This window comes from Lycium ferocissimum, chromosome 11 (assembly GCF_029784015.1).
Source record: "Lycium ferocissimum isolate CSIRO_LF1 chromosome 11, AGI_CSIRO_Lferr_CH_V1, whole genome shotgun sequence".
Lineage (NCBI taxonomy): Eukaryota > Viridiplantae > Streptophyta > Magnoliopsida > Solanales > Solanaceae > Lycium > Lycium ferocissimum.
This window is the reverse complement of record NC_081352.1, coordinates 24,168,775-24,187,846: the sequence shown is the minus strand read 5'-3', so window position 1 is coordinate 24,187,846 and position 19,072 is coordinate 24,168,775. Positions and strand designations below refer to the sequence as shown.

Sequence of the window (19,072 nt, the reverse complement as noted above, 5' to 3'; positions counted from 1 at the left end):
GTCCTGCATGTCAAATGAGGATATTCGACACAAATCAATTAAATAACCGAATCACCCGTTATACATGATTTATGAAGCAGTAGTTGTGTGTGAAAAGGGTGTTTTAGGAATATTATCTTTTAAGAAGTCTTCAACGACGAATAGGTCGTTACACGAACACAATCATAATGGAACCTATGACAACAAACAGGAAAAATCAAAAACATCTCCCTATGTTTAATTTCTTCGATACAAATCGAGCAATCGTTGTTTTTTCCTTTAATTGATGGCGTCGTTATTGTTTCCTCTGAAATATCTATCACTACTTCAATAGTTGCTCTTTCTGTTGTCACTATTGCCGGTACAAATTCCTCTACATAGTTTGGACGTGCAGGTCGTGTTACTCTATAACACAGGAAGTTTTTTATCAATTTGTAAAAAAATAGCAAAAGAAACAAAAGGCATATTGTAACCATTACGTAATCTGTCTTCGAGGGAAACGTCATTTTTTTTTTTTTTTTTTTTTTTGGTGTTGGTGATGACTTGAAGGTTGTAGATCAGTGAGTTTATAGAAGGCAATTGAGAGTTTAGATATTTATAATATAAGTTGTTGATATAGTCCTTATAGGAATCGGAGTAATTAACCTATTTTTGCAAATGCATATTCTTAATCCTAATGCATGTGGGGATTAAATATAGAAACCTTTTCGGAGTAGGATATAAACCCATTAAGGATGCATGTCCTGTTAAATCCCAAATTATTTGGGATTGTCACTGAGAATAAACTACTATATAGTGTCTTCGTTTAAATTTAAATTAGTGATTACCTCAAATTTTATTAGGCCTTGCAGAAATAGCTTCTTTATCGTAGTTGTTTATTTTAGGATAAAGTCGTAAATTTCCTTTCTTTTAATGAAATATTGAACACTGCAGTCAGAGGGGAATGTGCAGCATATGGTAGGCGTTTGACATAATTCAATAGTTTTGGCTCAACCCGTACATATCAAAAATTCACTATATACATATATACCCATCCATTCCATTTAGATGTCATGTTTACTAAAAATAGTTATTGCAAAGTATTTTTGTTATGAATCAATTACCTTATACTAATGCTACCAAATAAAAATTTATTTTGTTGCTTATCTCCAGTTATAACTAGGGAATGGATCTAATAAAAGTTTTAGCAACTCTCTAAAACTAATGACCTTATTGACAAAAAATGTTTAAACCTTCTGTGAAGTGCAACTTACTGAATCATGCATCGGTTACCCTACACACACACACACACTAGATTGTTTGCGTTTATTTTAGTGTAGTTCATTCAAGTTATCCCGTGATAATATATATATATATAGTACCGTGTATAAAAGTACAAATATTTATCAGTAACCTATATATACAACATAATTTTTCCGGCGAAAGATGAATCAATTCACCACCTTGAGCCTATGTGGCTCTGCCGCTTACCCAAGGTGCAAGCTAGATGGTTTCCCTGTTAATTGCTTTGCAAACAGCGTATACTAATGTGCTAGCATGCAAGATTTTTCAACAAAAATTGATACATAGAGGTCAAATATTAAATACAAATCTGATTGAACTGGATCAAGAGCTAATACATGGACTTGGCCTTGCATCAAAAATCTTCTAGTAAGCGGAAAAACTCTGCCTGCCAAAGGCAGAGGTATTGCAGAAATAGGCTCCCGAATAACCTGATAAGTAAAACAAAATTGTTATGATTAACAAGTTAGTCCTAGATTAAGATACCTTTCTCTATTATGGGAAGATCGATTAATCGGTAAACTAAATTAATTAACACGAAAAAGGGAGAATTAGGTTATTTTTCTATTAAGCCTTGTCACCTTTAGTTATGCATTACTTGAAGGTGACGGGATTTGGCTTTGACCCCTACCTTGTGTATTGAATGAAGAAATTACATAAACGAAGGGGAATCTGAACCTTACCTGCACAACACACAAAGGTACACAAGGTCCCTATACCAAACAGACTCCTAAAATGCCAATATTGTCCCTAAGCGATACTACAGAGGCACTAAATGAGACAAAGGGCCCTATATGCTCTGTTTGTGGGACTGATGTAAGGACTAGTTCTGTTTCCTACATGGCAAAGTGGTCCGATTACTCCTGGGTTTAGGGTCTTTCGCAGCCCATATGCCTATATATATTGGGCTTTCCTTCATAATTATGTATCCTGAAAATACATCTTTTATTGAATAATAAGAGTGGCGATGATCTTGATTTCTTCCTCTTGAGGGTTTCCACGTTAAAACTGTTTATTCTTCTTTTTCGTTATATTACTGCTCGAATTCTTGTTGTCTCATACACTTTCCATTGGCTATACAAATAAAAGGAAACACTGAGCTTAGCTAACACAGAAGTTTCCTTTGTCATAGCGGATCCTGAAACTTGGCATCTGCCATTTGTCAAGTTGATAAGGGCCTTGAGAGTCTTGGGGCAAATCATGGTACTGGTTGATGAATTTAGGCTCGTTTAGTGTAGTTGCCAGTTTTGCCAAACCATCTGTGACCTGATTTGTTTCTCTATAACAGTGAGTCACTTCAACATTTGCATCCTTCACCATCTTCTTGAAGTCATCTACAATAGGCTTCAGGAAGAAATTGCTAGACTGGCCTTGCTTGATGAGATTAGTGATCAACATAGAGTCCAATTCCAAAGAAACATTATGTTACTCCATGTTGAATGCACCAATTTAAACCAAATTTAGCAGCCAACGCTTCTGTCATGTTCCTGCTATTAATCCGGAATGAAACTCCCATCTGTGTTTAACTTGGTCATGCCTCTGGCTGGTTTGATCCAGTGGACCTGTTTCCATAAAGGGACAGGTTTCAGGAGTTCAATAACATCAGAGAGTTTGAATCAACCCAAATCTACATCCAGTTGTGGGAAAGAGAGTCTCAAGTGAAAAACAAATGAGAGAATAAAAAGACCACAAAGGTGGAAGAATACATAGACGGATCCAGGATTTAAAGTTTATGTGTTTCTATAATAACCTCAAATTAAAAGACAATAATAACTGGGTTCACAATCAAATATTTGTAAATGGAGAGAGAAGCTTACAACCAATTGATAGCAAGCTGAAAAGTGAATTAAAACGATTGCTTTGTTCTGAAACTTGTCTACGAAATTACAAAGAAGAACTTAAATTATTTGTAATGTAGACAAGGCAAATTATTTGTGAAATCGAAAAGGCTGAAAAAATACAAATTCCGTTACCGGGAATCGAACCCGGGTCTCCTGGGTGAAAGCCAGATATCCTAACCGCTGGACGATAACGGAGTTCTGATTATGTAAGGCAATTTTAGTTTAGTTCTCAACTAGTGTTATCAGAAAAAGAAAAAAATTAAATACGGGAAACGTAGTTTGAGGAGAGCTTTTGACGTAGATATTATAGTAACAATAATTCGAATAGAAAGGAAATAAGGATTTATTTTCATAATAAAAAATTTCATTAATTAACTTTTTGGTAAATATTGTTGGTTAAGTTTGTTTATGTCAACAGGTTAACAGAATGTGTTAATCAAATTTACGTGGAATAGTTTGTGAGCTTTATCCAATTAATGATGTGCTTTAAGGATCCCAATTTCTTACTTACTATTTTCAAATAGTTCAGTTGAGACATTTTATCACACACATTATAGACATTTTTTTCATATTAGCAATTTCCGCTATAAGAATCACAATTTGAAGCAATAAAAATAGTGTACGAATAACTTGTTTTGATCAATTTGGAGCTACCACTTATTCTCCAGAGAAAATTTTCTCACCAACTAATTTTCTTTGCCGTTGCGATCTTTTGTTGTAGTTATACATAGTATATGATTTGATCTTCAGTGTTTGTTGATTGTTGCATTGTTCCCTCTCAAATGAATTCTATCCATGGTAACAGTATCTTTTTTCCAATTCCGAATTGAAGATACGGCACTATTTTCGGAAGCTGTAATCATCCGACCTCTGTTTTAACCATGGTTTAGGGGTGGTTCAGAGGTTCTTTTAATTAAATTAATCTAGACCCTTAGATCTCTAAAGTGACAGATGTATTAATATTAGAAGGGCACTGGACAAATAATATAGGTTCTTCCATCAAAGAAAGAGACAACCTATGTTGTTCTTATCATTCGGATGAATGGATTCATCCTTCACAGCTACCGTTAAGGTATGCTGAATTCTACTTGCTTCCGCAACGAAGCAGGTAGGCATGGCCGGGACAGTGGTGGAAAAAGTCCACCAGTTTGAGAAAGTCGAACAGTTTTGTTTGACCAGTCCAAATGGCGACGGCTCCTGGGACATGCATGAGGAAATGATAAAAAACTCAGAGGAATTCTTTCTGCAACTAAAGCTTCCTTACCAAATTGTGGCTATCATTTCTGGCGCGCTGAATGATGCAGCAGCAAAGAAGTACGATCTCGATGGGTGGTACCTGGCCTGCATCATCCACATATAGAGAACTTGTGTCCTCCTCAAACTGCACAGATTATCAGTCAAGGAAATTGGAAATTCGGCTTGGAGACAATGAGCAAGCGAAGAAGTACGTGCATTCATTGACCTCTGCCCTTACCGCGACAGAGAGGACTACGTGTTGTATACTTGAGAACTACCAGAGGGAGGACTGAGTTGAGATTCCTAAAGTTGCCATATATGGGTGGGAAGAAATTCATACCTTTCGAGGGCCCTCATGCAAAAGAAGCTAAAGGAATCAAGTCAAAGGTGTTGAAATTTGCTTTTAGCATAATAGTTGCTTAGGTTCAAAATGAATCTATTTTTTAAAAATTTCTCTTGGATAGATTAGCTTTGTTAGGAGAGCTAAGGTTTTGGTTGTAGTACGTTGTGCACTAATACCACCCTGATTTTTATCCTTAGTGAGATGCAATTTCCTTTTGGAATCCATTGATCCCCATATAAAATTCCTCTGAATATGATCATTATTTTAGTGACATTACCAGGCAGGTTCATATATTGCATACCATGGGTTGGAATATTGTTCAGGCATGCTTTTGCCAGTGTAGTTTGTCCCGCAATATTTAGGAATTTTGTCTTCCATCCTGCTAGTTTAGATTACATGTGACATATTATGAACTGGTAGTCTCTCTTGGTTGGTTTTGTATAGAAGATTGGAAATCCTAGATGCTTTCCAAATTCTTTCCCATCTCTGATTTGCATGATCTTTGATAGGTGTATCTTAGTATTATCTGGACAGTTCTTTGAAAAAATTATTTTAGATTTTGAATAGTTAGTGTTTGTCCTGATTCTTTACTGAATTCTTCCAAGATTTTTTTTTGATGTTTTGGCAGTTGGATTCATTAGCACGAGCCATTAACGTTAGGTCATCTGAGAAGAAAAGATGAGATATATAAGACCTTTGTGAGAGATTTTGATCGGTTTCCAATTTATTTTGTGTACCTCACACTCAATCTTCCTCGACAACATTTCCATACAAAGTATGAAAATATATGGTGATAAAGGGCCGGGTCACCTTGCATAATATCTCGAGATGGTTCAAAGTGTTCAGTTCAGTTTCCGTTTGCCAGAATTGCTACACTACTAGTCGTGATGCAAGACATTATAAGGTTTATTATGTTTGGAGGGAAATTGAAGTATAGAAGGGTGTTTCTTATAAAAGACCATTCCATGGTAAAACGCTTTTTCGAGATCCACTTTTAAAATCATGTTAGCGTGTTTTCCTTTCCTTTTCCCAAAGTGTGACACGATTTCTTGGACGATAATAGTGTTATCAGTCGCTTGTCTATTTTTTAGAAAACTGGACTGGAGGCTAATGTCAATAGATGTTTGGAGACCAGAGTCATGTGCGGCAAAACAAACAACCATGAAAGCTCTTTTGAACACCAAGATGGTTGAAGGGTCATCGGTTAAGGACCATATTCTGAAGATGATGAGTCTTTTGAATGAATTGGAGGTCCTAGTATTATGTATGACAAAGACTGGCTTTGGACTTTTGACAGATCACATACACAACGGCAACACTTGAAATTGCATTTACAGGAGATACAATGTCTGACTTCATTTAGGATTCCGAAAATATTGATGTTTTGAGGGAAAAACATCCTCATAATGAAGGTAAATTCCCTGTCTTTAACACCTGCAAAAATGTACCCTGTCTGTAACATGATGCTCAATTTCTTCGACTCCTTGGAAAGAATAGTATTTTCATAATGAAGTATATGTGGTTCTTCTAAGAGTAATTTAACTCTTTTCTTTTTCTGATAACACTGATGGAGAAGTAATAAATGTTGGAAATTTGGGAGAGCAAGACAACACAAATAATACTCAAAACTCACTAGAAGAGAAATGGAGGAAGGATGATTTTCTATTCAACTTGACTTGATTCAAATGGCTAGATTACATGACTATTTATAGGTGAATTCATCCATGTATCTAGCCTAACATACATGTATCACTATTAATAATTTCACACTTCACATCCTCCAAGTACATGAATAAGAACTCACTAGACTAATCTAGAATTTTTCACCAATTCATGTATCTCCTAATACATTAATCTACTAGTTCATGAACTAAATTAAATATAATGTGAACAAATTAAATAATGTGAACAAGTTTATTTTTTCAACATTCCCCCTTAAACTTGATTCACTACTCCAAGAGCCATCTGCAGCTTCTGAAAAATATCAATCTTCAACGGCTTGGTGAAAATGTACGCAACTTGGTCTTGAGATTTCACAAACTCAAGCTCTACCTCCTTCTTCGATATGCAATCTCTAATGAAATGATACTTAGTATCAATATGTTTGCACCTTTCATGAAACACCGGGTTCTTGGCCAACGCAATGGCCGATTTGTTATCAATACAAATCTTAGTTGCATCTTCTTGTGGTTGGCGAAGTTCTTTCAACAAGCTCCTTAGCCAAATTGCATGACAAACACAAGAAGAAGTCGCTACATACTCGCTCTACATGTTGACAAAGTCACAATTGGTTGCTTCTTGGAATTACATGTAAATGCAGAATTTCCAAAAGGAAAACAAACCCGGTAGTACTTTTCCGGTCATCAACATCACCAAATTTCCAATCACTATCGCAATAGCCAACAAGCTTGAAGTCCTTGGAAGATGAATAAAAAATTCCATAATCAAGTGTACCTTTGATGTACCGGAGTATTCTTTTGGTTGCTTTTAAATGAGAAGTTGTTGGAGTTTTCATAAAGCGACTGACAAGTCCAACACTGTCACGACCCAACCTGAGGGCCGCGTCGAGCACCCGGTGCTATCCCACCCGGGCACCCCTCAACACACTTCACATCGCATTTTAGGTGAGCCACATAATTATATGACACTTTTCATTCATCATCATTCTAATATCGTCGGGCAACAACGTATCTATATCATCATTAACACTATGCCCATATAAATGTACATAAGCCGACAAGGAGATCATAACAACATCCCAAAATATAGGCCGACAAGGCCGAACATATCTAACCATATACACAATGTCTACGAGCCTCTAAGAAGGGTACATCATATCATAACATATGGGCGGACAGACCCCGCTGTGCCCATGAATATATACACAAAAGAATCTATACCAAAAGTCGCAGCTCCGAATGAAATGGAGCTCTGCTATGTAGTCCCTGAGATAATGCGGCTATGGATCAAATCTGTCTCCCTGGCCACCTGCGGGCATGACGCAGAGTCCACAAACAAAAGGACGTCAGTACAAAGAATGTACTGAGCATGTAAATCATGATCGATATCAATGTAGAAGCAAAATGGATAAAATTTCAAATACATAAGATGGGAGATAATGGCATCATTATCATAGCACTTACCTGCTGTCCATAGGGACGCTTCATTTCTATTCCGTACCCGCGTACATACATTCGTATTCTTGCTCACTTACCCTTTTGTATCTATTTTTGTACTCATGTTCATATCTCCTTTCATATTCATACTCATATCATATACATTGCATATATATAGCCCTCACTTGGCACTTACATCGTCTTATCATATTCATGCTCTAATTGGTGTCTTATACATAGCATAATCGTACTCATATAGATGTCATAATACATAGCATAATCGTACTCATATAGATGTCATATACATAGCATTTATATAGCATACCCGACCACGAAGGTTCGGTGTTTTACGTACTCGGCCCCGCGGCGTTGTCGTTCGTACCCAACCGCGCATTATATTCAGCGCGCGCATCGTTATATAGATATACATGTATACATACTTACTATATTCTACCCGGCCATATAAGCTCGTGTTTACAATAGCCTCTCACGGGCACACATACGTATAAGCTCATATCTATCTTTAGCCTTTTTACTATCGTCATTCATTACCTTCTATCCGTAGAGTATTACTCGTCGTATAAGGAACTTAGTACAATCATACCATTGGGCATCATTAGCTTAATAGCTTCTCGAGCGAGGATCATTAGAGAGTATCATGAACTCATAAGGGGATGAACATTGGGCCAAGAACTATGCCTTACGAAAGAAGGGTTAGCTTTACATACCTTTCGTGCAACTATTCTATCACTTGAGCGTTCTTCTTCAAAGCTCACGTTCTACCTTCATTGAAGTGCATACTCATATTAGATGATGGATAGCATTTAGCGTTCATAACTAATTCTAGAGAAAATCGGACAGCATCTCCTCTATTTATACGACTTTCCTCGTAATACATATCAACTCCCAAACATCAACAATAACGTTCACAATATCATCACAATAGCCTTTAGCCATCTACATTACCCTTACTTCACAATTCACTTCAATTTTCTACATTCACAGTCGTAACTCGACAATACGTTAATTCACATACAATGTCGATTTCCATACTCTCAATATCATTTATAACATGATCATATTCATAACGCATCAAGAATCATATCTCATTCCACACATTTACTCAAAAGTGATACTATTCATCCATTCATGACCCATTTCTTATATTCCTATATAATCCAAGTGTCTCATCTTCCAAATACTTTAAACGACATGGAAACATCATAAAACTTACCTTAGATGGTGTTGGATTGAACTTCGGGTGCAAATATCCCACTTGAGCAAAACCCTAGATTTTCCTTCACTTGGATTCTTGCTTTGGATGAACTTTAATGGGTTTCTTATACTTGATTCACTTGGTTTGATGAAGTTGAGCACTAATCCACTTGAAAACTTGTGGGAGAAGTGTGGAGAGATGTTTTAGAGAGAAGGGAGTGAAAGATGAAAATGAAATGAAATAAGCTTGAACCCTCATTAAATACAACATTCTGTCCCGATTAGAATATATGGACCAACATACGGTCCGTATAATTTTCACGGGCCGTATGTTTGGACCGTATATCTAGTCCAGAGAGGCATGCCATTCTGGGCTAAACCTACGGCTGGACATACGGTCCGTGTATTTTATACGGCCAGTATGTCTGGCCGTATAATGCCCAGTGGTTCCGATCTTGTTTTCGTCGACTCGTTTGATCTTCAATCCTTATGGAACCTTCTTGGCACTTGTCTAACACTTCAATACCAATCTAAGGGACGTTATAACTCTTCTTCATAATCTCTTTAAGTCACCATTAACTCGTTACTCATAGATTCCTTCCGATACTTATCGTAAGCTTTGCCTTCTCTTGGCAATCTTTCTCGTCTAACATCAAATGTCTTTGAAATCTTACTTAAGGTCATCAAACGCTACTTCTTACTTATCGAGACACCACATACTTAGTGTTCTTCATTAGCCTATTCACTGTGCATCAACGGAAAATTTTTCGAGGTGTAACATTCTTCCCCCCTTAGGAACATTCGTCCTCGAATGTTAAGCACTCGGGGATTCTACAAAAATTTCGCTAGAGTTTCCCCTATAATATGGCAATACCATCCTGTCACAACAATTCACAATATCAATGCCTCGCAAGGCCGCAACATAATAGCAACCCTCTGAGCCCAATCTGCACTGACCCCAATGTAACTTCCCACACTGGGATCATCGTGGTACGGGTGGCCTCGCCTGACCCGAATCACCTCTAAACTGAGATCCCGAAAAGCTCTGACTCGGCCCGGGATGAGCAGATCTATCAAATCTCTGGGCTGAATACTGTGGAGGCGCACTAGTCATAGAGTAGCCTGAATGCCTAGAAGACTGGTGTCTATGCCCACCTCTATACTCATTCATCGGACCCGAAGATCTAGCCCTCTTGCCATGCCCTCTATCATGCTCACTTCTTTGTTGTTGTAAACTTTCTTCTAGATTCTGAGCGTGGGCTTGGATGCGTGCAATATTCATATTGTCCTGGAGGGACGCAGTCAAACATCTATCCATCAAGTGTGGCCCTAGGCCTTTCACAAACCTGTGTACTCGATCACCCATATCCGCGACCATGGCCGAAGCATACCTAGCCAAGGAGTTGAAGCGGAGGCTATACTCTAGAGCACTCATGCTCCCTTGTCTCAAATTTAGGAACTTATCGGCTCTAGCTCGCCGAACTTTCGGGGGCAAATAATGTCGGAGGAATGTATCTACAAATTCTTGCCATACCGGGGGAGGTGCATTGGCTCCCCGTGAAGCTATCCAAACCGTGTACCAATGGACCGCGACATTCCTCAATCTATAGGATGCTAGCTCTACCGACTCGGTGTCTGAAGCATGTATCAACCGAAGCATCCTCAACATACCATCAATGAAATTCTGAGGGTCCTCATCCGGCTCCGATTCAAAGAATTTCGGAGGATTCAAACTAATAAAATCACGGGCTCTTGCACTAACAGCCCTATCACCTTGCCCTGAACTTGACCTTTGAGTCTGGGCCGCAACCAATTGAGTCAACAAATTAATGGCCGCTTTTACATCTTGGCCTGAAGCATCTGGTGGAGGAGCCGGAGGTGCTGGAGCTGGGGCTGAGGCTCCCTCACGCTCCTCTAATATAGGCCCTGAACGGGAAGACTGAGATTGAGCCGCACTCTGGGACTCACTTTCTTCTACTACTGGTGGCGGTGCTCTTTCACCGCTTTTCACCACCGTCTTGCCCTTTTGGGCCATCAAGCCTTTCTTTGCTGCATTTTTGAAATACACAACATATCGTTAAGAAACAAGAAGTCCTTACATCATAGCTCTATCGCACGATTTCTTATGAAGAAAGAAGGTCATTCATTCCTAAAATGTCCGCAGCTTCTTATTTATAAGTGTGGCGCGCAACACACCCATAACCAAGACTCTACTAGACACGGCTCGTAGACACACCCTAGGACTGAACTGCTCTGATACCACTTTTGTCACGACCCAACCTGAGGGCCGCGACGAGCACCCGGTGCTATCCCACCCGGGCACCCCTCAACACACTTCACATCGCATTTTAGGTGAGCCACATAATTATATGACACTTTTCATTCATCATCATTCTAATATCGCCGGGCAACAACGTATCTATATCATCATTAACACTATGCCCATATAAATGTACATAAGCCGACAAAGAGATCATAACAACATCCCAAAATATAGGCCGACAAGGCCAAACATATCTAACCATATACACAATGTCTACGAGCCTCTAAGAAGGGTACATCATATCATAACATATGGGCGGGACAGGACCCCGCCGTGCCCATGAATATATACACAAAAGAATCTATACCAAAAGTCCGGCACCTCCGAATGAAATGGAGCTCGCTATGTAGTCCCCGAGATAATGCGCGCTATGGATCAAATCGTTCCCCGGTCACCCGCGGGCATGACGCAGTCATTCACAAACAAAAGGACGCAAGACAAAGAATGTACCGAGTATGTAAAGCATGATCGATATCAATGTAGAAGCAAATGGATAACATTTCAAATACATAAGATGGAGATAATGGCATCATTATCATAGCACTTACTCGCCGTCCATAGGACGCTTCATTTCTATTCCGTACCCGCGTACATACATTCGTATTCTTGCTCACTTACCCTTTTGTATCTATTTTCGTACTCATGTTCATATCCCCTTTCATATTCATACTCATATCATATACATTGCATATATATAGCCCTCACTTGGCACTTACATCGTCTTATCATATTCATGCTCTAATTGGTGTCTTATACATAGCATAATCGTACTCATATAGATGTCATAATACATAGCATAATCGTACTCATATAGATGTCATATAAATAGCATTTATATAGCATACCCGACCACAAAGGTTCTGTGTTTCACGTACCGGCCCCGCGCAAGGCATATATGTTGTTCGTACCCAATCGGGCAGCAGCGCGCGCATCGTTATATAGATATACATGTGTACATACTTACTATATTCTACCCGGCCATATAAGCTCGGTGTTTACAATAGCCTCTTATGGGCACACATACGTATAAGCTCATATCTATCTTTAGCCTTTTTACTATCGTCATTCATTACCTTCTATCCGTAGTATTACTCGTCGTATAAGGAACTTAGTACAATCATACCATTGGGCATCATTAGCTTAATAGCTTCTCGAGCGAGGATCATTAGAGAGTATCATGAACTCATAAGGGGATGAACATTGGGCCAAGAACTATGCCTTACGAAAGAAGGGTTAGCTTTACATACCTTTCGTGCAACTATTCTATCACTTGAGCGTTCTTCTTCAAAGCTCACGTTCTACCTTCATCAAGTGCAGACTCATATTAGATGATGGATAGCATTTAGCGTTCATAACTAATTCTAGAGAAAATCGGACAGCATCTCCTCTATTTATACGACTTTCCTCGTAATACATATCAACTCCCAAACATCAACAATAACGTTCACAATATCATCACAATAGCCTTTAGCCATCTACATTACCCTTACTTCACAATTCACTTCAATTTTCGACATTCACAAAATCATAACTCGACAATACGTTAATTCACATACAATGTCAATTTCCATACTCTCAATATCATTTATAACATGATCATATTCATAACGCATCAAGAATCATATCTCATTCCACACATTTACTCAAAAGTGATACTATTCATCCATTCATGACCCATTTCTTATATTCCTATATAGTCCAAGTGTCTCATCTTCCAAATACTTTAAACGACATGGAAACATCATAAAACTTACCTTATATGGTGTTGGATTGAACTTCGGGTGCAAATATCCCACTTGAGCAAAACCCTAGATTTTCCCTCACTTGGATTCTTGCTTTGGATGAACTTTAATGGGTTTCTTATACCTGATTCACTTGGTTTGATGAAGTTGAGCACTAATCCACTTGAAAACTTGTGGGAGAAGTGTGGAGAGATGTTTTAGAGAGAGAGGGAGTGAAAGATGAAAATGAAATGAAATAAGCTTGAACCCTCATTAAATACAACATTCTCGTCCCGATCGAATATACGGACCAACATACGGTCCGTATAATTTTCACGGCCGTATGTCCGGACCGTATATCCGGTCCAGAGAGGCATGCCATTCTCGGGCTAAACCTACGCTGACATACGGTCCGTGTATTTTATACGGCCGCATGTCCGGCCGTATAATGCCCAGTGGTTCCGATCTTGTTTTCGTCGACTCGTTTGATCTCCAATCCTTATGGAACCTTCTTGGCACTTGTCTAACACTTCAATACCAATCTAAGGGACGTTATAACTCTTCTTCATAATCTCTTTAAGTCACCATTAACTCGTTACTCATAGATTCCTTCCGATACTTATCGTAAGCTTTGCCTTCTCTTGGCAATCTTTCTCGTCTAACATCAAATGTCTTTGAAATCTTACTTAAGGTCATCAAACGCTACTTCTTACTTATCGAGACACCACATATTTAGTGTTCTTCATTAGCCTATTCACTGTGCATCAACGAAAAAATTTTCGAGGTGTAACAAACACCAAAAAGCATATTGGGTCTCGTACAAGTTTAATACCTTAAGCTTCCAAAGAAGACTCTTGAAATATGTGAGATTGATATTTTCTCCATCTTCACGCTTGACAAGCTTTAACTCCACAATCCACGGGGTGCTAATAGGCTTGCAATTCTCCATCTCAAATTTCTTGAGAATCTCCTTTGCATATTCTCCTTGAGAAATAAAGATGCCATCATTCTTCTGCTCCACTTTAATGCCAAGATAGTATGACATTAGGCCAATGTCCGTCATCTCAAATTCTCTTGTCATTGATTTCTTGAATTCTTCAAACATCTTTGGATTATTTCATGTCAAGATCAAATCATCCACATACAAACAAACAAGTAATCTGTCACCATCTTCATTAATTTTTACATAAAGTGCATGCTCATGTGGACACTTTAAAAACCCATTTGCTTGGAATTATTTGTCAATTCTACAATTCCAAGCCCGTGGAGCTTGTTTCAAGCCATAAAGAGCCTTTTTCGATTTTAACACTTTATCTTCATCTCCTTCAACCTTATAGCCCAAAGGTTGATCAATGTATACTTCTTCCTCCAAAATCCCATTCAAGAAAGCCGACTTCACATCCATTTGATGGATTTTCCACTGATTCTGAGCTGCCAAAGAAATAATCAAGCGGATTGTCTCCAAACGAGCAACTGGTGCAAACACCTCATCATAATCAATACCGGCCTTTTGCTTGTACCTCTTTGGTACCAATCTTGCTTTGTACCTCTCTACTTCTCCTTTGGAATTTTTCTTTAGCTTGTAAACCCATTTGACTCCAATGGTGCTTTTTCCTTTTGGAAGTTTTGCCAAATCCCAAGTGTCATTCTTCTTGATTGCCATGATTTCTTCATCCATCGCATCTCTCCATTTTGGATTACCGGCAGCATCTTCATATTTTACAGGCTCGCTGTCCACCAATAAACAAAAGTGAGTTAAATCACTTAAATTTTCTATACTTCTTCCTTTGCATCATACAAGTCTCAAAGACTTCTAGACTTTCGAGGTACACTGCTTGAACTTGATTTCCCAAATTCTTGAACTTACGGTGGAGGTGTTGTAGGTGGTGTAGTAGGTTGCTCCATGACTTCTTCATCATGTTCATCATCAAGGAATGGACTAAAAGAGCAATCTTGCTCTTAGATTTCCATTCCCAAGCACTATCTTCATTAACTTCAACATCTCTGCTTATGGTAACCTTGCCATTTCTTAGGTTATATAACTTATAACCTTTAGATCTTTGCGCATAACCAACGAAAACATACCTCTCACTTTTTTCATCAAGCTTAGATCTCTTCTCATCCGGCACATGTGCACAAGCAATGCTTCCAGACACTCGCAAGTGAGCAACTTTTGGTTTGAAACCACTCCAAGCCTATTGCGATGTTTTGCCACGAACACTTTTGGTGTGATGCCGATTTGATAAATACACCGCACAAGCAACTGCTTCAGCCCAAAAAACCTTTGGCATATTTTTGCTCTTCAACATACTTTTTGCCATGTTGAGAATAGTTCGATTCTTCCTCTCCACCACGCCATTTTGTTGAGGCTATCTTGGAAAGGTCAAAAAATGACGTGAAGTGAATTCTCCACCATTATCGGACCGAAGTGACTTTATTTGGTAGCCACTTTGTTTCCCCACCATGCTCTTAAAATTCTTGAAGTTTTCAAAAACCTTAGATTTTTGCTTCAAAAAATATACCCAAGTTTTTCGAGAATAATCATCAATTAAGAGAAGGAAATAATTACTTTTACCAAGTGAGGCTGGCTTGATAGGCCCGCACATATCTATATGAATCATCTCTAAAGGACACCGTGCACTTGTCAATGACTCTTTGGGAAAGCTTTTCCTTGACTGCTTTCCAAAAAGACATCCTTCGCAAAGCTGCTTAGGATGGTTAATGGTTGGCAACTCTTTCACCATATTTTCCTTTTTCATCAACCTTAGACTATCAAAATTCAAATGGCCAAATCTCCTATGCCAAAGCCAAGATGAATCTTTGACACAGGAAAATGAGCACCTTGGTACATCACTTTGAAGATTCAAAACAAACATTTTATTTTTAGCCATAGGAACTTTGGCTGACAATCTCCCATTTTCATCTTTCATAGTCAACCTTTTATCTTTCAAATGAATGTCATAATTTTTCTCCAAAAGCTGCCCCAAACTCAGAATATTACTTTTCATTTCCGATATATACATGACATTGGAGATAAATTGATAACTTCCATCTTTCAAACAAATTAAAATCGTACCTTTTCGAGATAATAGTCAAAATACCCCCCAACGTTTGACCAAAATGCCAACTACACACCTAACCTTTGCGTTGGTCCTATTACCCCCCTGGACAAATTTTTTAAATATTAAAATGCCCTTTTTTTGCGATGTGGCGGGTCAATATGACAATCCCCAATTATTCACGGTGCTTGTCCACACGCGCGCGGCCCACGTGCCACATCTTTAATTTCCCCCCATCTTTTATTAATTTCCCCCCCTTCCTCCATCCATCTACTCTTCTTCTTCAAAAAAAAAAAAAAAAAAAAAAAAAAGCTCTCAATTTTCCATACTCCATTTTCGGTATGAGGATCCAAAACTCATACCCAATTCTTCTTCATCTTCATCAACATCATCATCATCATCTTCATTAGGAGTTGAAAAAAAAAAAATCACACCAACTTCCTCAAATTTGATCCAAAAAAACCCAAATGTGAAAGGAAGCTTCCTAACACCAAGTAGAACAAAGTTCATCCATTAATTTGATCAAACAATCAAGAATTTAAAGAAACCCACTTGGTGTTCTTCATAGCTTTCTCCAAATTCCTAACAATGGAGTTTAATTTTCTCCCCAAATCAACTCAAAGAATTAGTGCTTAAACAACTCCAACCAAGCAACAAGTAACAAATCCAAACAAGCAACTTTCAATCAGATTTTCTTTAACAAGATTAGATTTTCAACCTTTTTTTTTTTTTCCAGATTTTCGTTTTTTTTTTCTTCAGATTTTTTTTTTTTTTGAATTTGATTTAGGAAAAAAACCCAAATGTGAAAGGAAGCTTCCTAACACCAAGTAGAACAAAGTTCATCCATTAATTTGATCAAACAATCAAGAATTTAAAGAAACCCACTTGGTGTTCTTCATAGCTTTCTCCAAATTCCTAGCAATGGAGTTTAATTTTCTCCCCAAATCAACTCAAAGAATTAGTGCTTAAACAACTCCAACCAAGCAACAAGTAGCAACTCCAAACAAGCAACTTTCAATCAGATTTTCTTTAACAAGATTAGATTTTCAACCTTTTTTTTTTTTTCCGCATTTTCGTTTTTTTTTTTTTCTTCAGATTTTTTTTTTTTTTTGAATTTGATTTGAGAAGACAATGATTATAAGAATAATCACTATCCTAGCTCTAAATTTATAATGGGTATTATTTTGGCAAAAAGAATGGAGATGGGTATTAAATAGGGTGAAGAAGAAGATGAAGTAGCCTAAAAATGGAGGGAATTTAAATTTATCTATGTGGCATCTATGTGGTACCATTTGGCGCTCCAAAACACGTCGATGCTGTTTTTTAAAGCTATAACGCGCCACTGAGCAGTGTACTCACGCTCTTGTCCACATCAGCAAAAAAGGGGCATTTTGATACTGAAAAAATTTGTCCAGGGGGGTAATAGGACCAACACAAAGGTTAGGTGTGTAGTTGGCATTTTGGTCAAACGTTGGGGGGTATTTTGACTATTATCTCTACCTTTTCCTTTGATTTGAACTTTTGAAGAGTCTCCAAGAGTGATGTTTCCACCATTAAATTCCTCAAACTCAGGAAATAAATGCTTCTTCCCGCAAATTTGGCTGCTTGCACCGGAATCAAGGTACCATTTGTTTCTTTCTACACTTTCTTCTTCTTTACATGCTATGAGTAAAGTGTCATCTTCACCTTCATTTTTGCTCTCCACAAAATTATTTTTACATTCCCAGGAAAAATGACCATATTTATGACAAGTATAACATTCAATATTTGATTTGTCATACCTTCCTTGATTTGACCTCCATCCTCTACCTCTTCCATAGCCTCTTCCTTGGTTGGAGTCTTGCCTTCTATTTTCTTTGGTCGGAGGCTGACTACCACCTCTTCCTCCTCTACCACAACCTCTTCCACGCCCACGACCTCTTTGTTGTGAGCCACGCCTTTCATCTTTCTCCTTCGAAGAAAGTTTTGCTTGCAAAGCTTGTTCAACCGACTCTTGTTTCGGTTTCTTCAACTTTTCTTCATGTGCTTGCAAAGAACCCGTGAGTTCTTCTATGGTCATGGTGTCCAAGTCCTTGGACTCTTCAATGGCAACAACAATATAATTAAATTTTGAATCTAGGATCGTAATATTTTTGCAACGACCCTATCTTCATTCAACTCTTCACCATATCTCTTCATTTGATTGACAACCGCCAAGACTCTTGAAATATAATCCAAAACTGATTCGGATTCCTTCATTTGCAGCGATTCAAATTCTCCTCTTAAGGTTTGGAGACGAACCTTTTTCACCTTGTCCAAATCTTTAAAGGAAGTTTGAAGAATATCCCATGCATGCTTGGAGTGCAACCTTCTCGAACATCTTTTCATCCAAACTTTGATGGATGAGTGTGAGTGCCTTTTGGTCTTTCTTCTTTGTGGTAGCGGCATCATCTTCTTCATCAACACCGCTCTCCACAATTTCCCATACATCATAGGCTCCAAGCAAAGCCTTCATTCGGATGCACCAACTTCCATAATTTTCTTTAGTGAGCATCGAAACTTGGAATGGAGCTCCATTGGTGTTAGTCATTTTCTCTACGTTTTGTTGTCTCTCAAACACACCGGCTCTGATACCAAATGTTGGAAATTTAGGAGAGCAAGACAACACAAATAATACTCAAAACTCACTAGAAGAGAAATGGAGGAAGGATGATTTTCTATTCAATTTGACTTGATTCAAATGGCTAAATTATATGACTATTTATAGGTGAATTCATCCATGTATCCAGCCTAGCATACATGTATCACTATTAATAATTTCACACTTCACATCCTCCAAGTACATGAATAAGAACTCACTAGACTAATCTAGAATTTTCCACCAATTCATGTATCTCCTAATACATTAATCTACTAGTTCATGAACTAAATTAAATATAATGTGAACAAATTAAATAATGTGAATAAGTTTATTTTTTC

General features: G+C 38.1%; 1 non-coding gene across 1 annotated transcript; it reads right to left on the bottom strand.

The window, feature by feature from the left end:
• Positions 1–3,224: 3,224 nt before the first annotated feature.
• On the bottom strand, positions 3,225–3,296 carry TRNAE-UUC (transfer RNA glutamic acid (anticodon UUC)). Its single transcript has one exon. It is a non-coding gene; the product is annotated as a tRNA-Glu (tRNA).
• Positions 3,297–19,072: the final 15,776 nt, after the last annotated feature.